The sequence below is a fragment of the Oculina patagonica genome, chromosome 9 (assembly GCF_052425735.1).
Source record: "Oculina patagonica isolate OP01 chromosome 9, crgOcupat, whole genome shotgun sequence".
Lineage (NCBI taxonomy): Eukaryota > Metazoa > Cnidaria > Anthozoa > Scleractinia > Oculinidae > Oculina > Oculina patagonica.
In genome coordinates this window covers 28,391,061-28,396,060 of record NC_135766.1, presented here as the reverse complement: position 1 = coordinate 28,396,060, position 5,000 = coordinate 28,391,061, and the positions used below count along the sequence as shown (strand labels likewise).

At 38.3% G+C, this 5,000-nt stretch overlaps 2 protein-coding genes across 3 annotated transcripts in view; both read right to left on the bottom strand.

Annotated features, from left to right (window-relative positions):
- LOC144664803 (uncharacterized) overlaps positions 1–2,992 on the bottom strand; it is an 11,510-nt gene extending 8,518 nt beyond the window's left edge. The window contains exon 1 of the mRNA XM_078526022.1: positions 2,798–2,992. The gene's annotated coding sequence lies outside the window, so the exon portion shown is untranslated. The remainder of the gene's footprint in view (positions 1–2,797) is intronic.
- LOC144664651 (uncharacterized) overlaps positions 1–5,000 on the bottom strand; it is a 61,285-nt gene that overhangs the window by 55,036 nt on the left and 1,249 nt on the right. The gene's annotated exons all lie outside the window — the stretch shown is intronic.

The following is a 5,000-nucleotide window of genomic DNA, read 5'->3' as shown; positions in this document are numbered from 1 at the left end:
TTGATAAAGAACTCTGCTCGCAGGATGCTAAGTTTGAGAATTTCCCGAAAAAAAAAACTATCTGACGGAAAGACAGTTTCGGTATAGCTATACACACTTGTATTTAACGAATTAATAAGCTCTGCGTTAATTGCCAGTATAATTATTTTGTGATAAACAGTGCGAAAGTGAAACTAAATGAAATGCGAAGCTTGGACGTACGGCACAATATTGTCAGAATTATTTTGGCTGTTTTTAATTAACGAATCTCATTTTCTTGAATGATGGCAACTAGAAGTGGCCGATAAAAAGACAGTTCTTACTCAAAATTGAAGTTTAAAACCGGCGCAGCTTATCGTATTAAAATGGCGTGCAAATGATTGCAAAATGCACAAACAACCACAAACTCGACAAACTATCAACTAGCACTTAATTTGTCGATAAACAAAATCAACACTCGCCTTTAGAAGAACTTCGAGGCCTTTAATTCCACTTCTATTCTGTCTTTTCGCATTTACAACAGTTGGTGAGCGGCTATTTCGATTTTGCTGCTGAGCAAATCTTTCAGTGTGTTCGTTCGTACAACGCTGCAAAATGATTTCGCGCGGAAAGTACACTCGACGATTCATCTCGCAACGGATACCGCCCGCTGTCGAGGGCCGGATTGGAGAATACCGCCCGCTCCCGGAACCAATCAGATCGCAGGATTTGTAGAATACCGCCCGCTCACGAACAAAGAAAAAAATAATAAAGCAGATTTTTCAGTTGTTACCTAGGAAAATAATTGCTAAGTTAAGAATGCTTTTACTGACAATTTCCTTTTTCAAGAACTCAAAACGCGACATTTTGCAACGTGCAAATGAGTAAACACTTTTTAAAATGTATTACAAGAAAACAATTTCTCTATTAGATGAAACGTTGTATTGAATGGCTTTGATATGGCGCCATTAGATGTTTACCATTACTTTACTTTCTATATACTTTACTGACAACTATCGTAAATGTGTATCGAAATGATTCTCATATAACGCACGCAAATTTTTTTGGCAATTACGAGTCACGAAGCGAAAAAAAGATCGCTTTTGTTAATCTGTCATTAAAGTGTTCTAGCTAAAGCAATAAAATGGTTGTTTAAGGTCGCGCAGGACCCTTGCAATCATTAGTATGTATTTATTTAAAGAGTATGCACGAACTGCCGGACGACTGAAGCCGACAACAAACGAAATATTCATGAGAATGTTTGTTTTTAAACTCTTTTCTACAAGTAATTACTAGTAATTTTTCTCAGCTTTGTGCACGTGCGCTGGAACATAGGGAATTATCATAATTAGATTCACAGCTTTGAATATATCACACGTTGTTGTAAACACTGACTCGGAAGGTCTTCGGAAGCCTCAAAACCTGCAGTTTTGTGTCCAAGTTTTCTCCGCCGATATAGAATTTCAAGAGTTGATTCGCGAGGAACATAAACGTGGTGTACTCTATTGTGCTATGACATGTACTAGAGCGAACTTTTAAAATTCCTTCTCAAATGAAGATAGCATGTTTCAAAGTCTAGATTTCACATTTTTGCTCTCTTAGAAGCCATTAACTTGTAGCAGTTTTTGAAATCGAAAATTTCGTTCTAGTCATAGCACAAAAGAGGTTATGATTTATCACTAAGCTATATAATCATTTAATTTGGTGCGCTGTTCTAGCTGAAAACTTGGACACAAAATCGCATTATCTGCAGTTAAACTTTTAAGGGCTTGTAACATCACAGACAACGGTCATCTCTCAGTAAAAGGAAAATCATGATGTAATTCCATCATCCCCGAATATCCTTGTTAAAATTAAGAGGAATCGATGTTCAAAATGTAGTGAATTAAAGCTTTACCAAGATAGCACTCCGTCAAGAAATTTGGCTAATGAATTTATTAATGAGGAAGGGTCCCGCGCGACCTAAAAGAAAGTATTTCTCGGTGACTGAGTATTGGTCATGCATGATGGAAACCACACGTACTGAAGTTTCGTCACTAGGCACTGTCTAGAGACACTGTTTTTTACTGAAATACTATCAAAGCTCCACGAAAGTGGACACCCACAAAAAAGCTAAAAAGTGTGCGTATGTGGGACTGACCGCTTACGGGAATGATCTTTGTGAAAGACCATTAGCAGTATAAGGAATAGCTGGCCGCTTCAACAAAAGTGCAACAGCCAGAGAGCGCGTAAATATCAACAATCATCCATACAATTTGGAACTCATCAAGTTCAAAGCGATGTTGAGTATGAAAATAGCGTTCACATTTTTACGATTTTAATATAAATGTCGACAAAGACTAAAATTACGAAGAAGGGATAATGAAGCAGGTTTGTCAATTGTTACCTTACGGAAGATAATTGTTTAAACTCAGAAACCTTTTGTTGACATTCAAGTTTCAAGAACACAAAACTCGACCATTGTTACAACAAGCAAATGAGTAAGCATTCTTTAAAAATTAATGTCAAACTAAAAGACGTTTGATGAAAACCCTTTCTCTCAGTAATAGACGATTCGTTTTACCAAATATGGCGCCGTGAAATGTTTACCATTACATTTATCTTCCTAATACTTTACCTAACAGACGCAAATTTGTGGAAATTTACAATTCACGAAATAAAAGGCGATCGCGATTAATATTACTTATGCAACGCAACCGAGTTCTTTCCAAATAGAACTCAAGCTAACGATAAGAGCCACAGTACTCTAAGACTCAATTTATAAGGGTTTGTATGGGAATGAAACAATTTTGTTTTGAGATATATAAACTCGAACGTCTTATGAATAAAATTGACTTACACTGCTGCTATGTCTTGCCCGTTCTTGTTTGCCAGCTTCTCAGGCCAATTTGAAGTAATTTCGACGGGTTATTGCTTTGCGAAAATTTTGGAAACCATTAACGACTGCATCTAACCCGAAGCGAAATATCTTCCGTGAAATTGGTCAAATCGCTGCGGAATTTCCTCCAGTAATTTCTCTTTCCTGCCGTTGTCTCTCTGGTTCCGAGTGCTGTACTGAAGCGCAGAAAAATCCTCCAAAGTGCAATTTTTGCTTTCCTTGTTACGCGTAACAGCTGAAACCACACATGAAATGGCGTCGGGTAGACAAAATAGAAATTAGCGAGGAGGGCATGAAGATATTTTCACGCTGTGTAACCCGTAGAGGTCCGGGTCCCACAACGTCACATAATAATTGCCCGCCCTTTTCTAAAACGACGATTTTCTATTTCTAAATAACATATGATTTAACACCATAGCGAGATTAACTCTGAAAACTGTTCATCCCAGCAACATTTGAAAAGAATTGTAAAACCGTGGAACACCATCAGTAATCTCGCCCCTTAAAACAAATTTTCCAGTCTTAGTTTATTTAAAAAATTTCTGCGCGCCACTTATTTTACTTTACCGGACACTACCTATGATATTGACATGCCCTGCACCTGGTTCCTCTCCCGTAACTGCCCTTGCCATCGCTCTTAATTTTATCTGACTAATATTATCTGCATCTTGTTTTTAACCATAATTGATTAATGAGTTTTATTGTAATTTTTATTAAATTTTTGACTTTTATCACAATTTTTTACTAGTTTTTAGGGTTGCGCCTCGCATGGGTAACTTCTCCCGTTCGCGCAATTCCTATTTGGTCCTTTTTTACTCCACCATTAATTTTTATAATTTATTATATTGTATTTTAAATTTTGAGACCAATAAAGTTAATAGACAAAAACCCATATTCCAATCCATTTCAATCTTCGTCCCTTTTGGCCATCCGTACCTTCTTTTGTATTTGCCGTGTTATTAAAATGTTCCTTCACTGTTTTAAAAGGTTATTTTATATTTCGCCAAATTAGATGCTCATTTCCCATGCCTAAATGTGGCTAAAATCCGTGACACAGTTCCTTTAAAATCCATGTCCCTACATATAGATATACTCACTAAAGATTGCCTCTTCTATAATAACGCTTAGTTGTTCTCATCGCCGCCTTTTATTTCACATCTTAGCCGCGGAGGTACTGGTTTCCAGTCCCTTGCTAGGCTCACCATCTTGACAGCGTCCATGAGCCCGAAGCCACAAAACTTGAATGATTTGCCTATGGTACTGAAGTCGCTTTAGACACAAAGCAGGTTGGCTTCACACCTTCCACTCTTTTCTCCCCAGACCAGCAAGCAGCAGTCGGCAGTTAACTCCGAATGGAAACATGTTTGCCTGGCACTTCACTGCTGATGAATGCACTGAGAAAAAATGATTTCCATTAAGTAGGACTTGATCGATATCTTGGCACCTCCATTCGTGAATCGGCAAAAAATGCTCACATAATAAAGCAGCCAAACACATAAAAACCTGTTGTCTTCCTCGAGATTCATCCCTAAACTGTTCATGACCTTGATGAATACTTTCCACAGTTTATCGTGTCCTTGATTTCCAATCCTGCTCGAAATCGATCGATATCTCACATTTTTATTTAAACGTGCATTTTACGTTATGTCATCACAAACACAAAGAGTGGTTACCCCGGATGGCATACAGATTACCCCGGATATAAAAAAAACCGCATCGACTGCGCATGTCTCCGATCTTACATCCGACAAAACACAGGGGCCCTCACACCTGATAAGAAAATAATTAAAAATAACAGTTTACCTGCTTTTGTCGCCACTTTGTTCTTTTTACGCGGTCTGCAAGTTGGTGGTCTGGAGCCGAATCATTTATAGGCGGCCAGCCGGAGCGAGAAGACTGGAACCGAGAGAAGATCCTTAGTTTATGCTTATCACTATATAGCACTCCCAAAGTGATCGGACGTGGTCCCGAGAATTAATATTTCCGAACTGTTTTCGACCGTCCCAGACCCCACACCTTTCTCGATTGCAGACCTCCCACCTGCTTGACCGAGTATTAAAAATTCAAAATGGCCGCTAAGCAAAAAACGCGACGATAGGTAAGGTAAAATTTATTTTTATTTATCCTTATAGCTGATGCGAGGGCTCCCTGTGACTTAATTTGG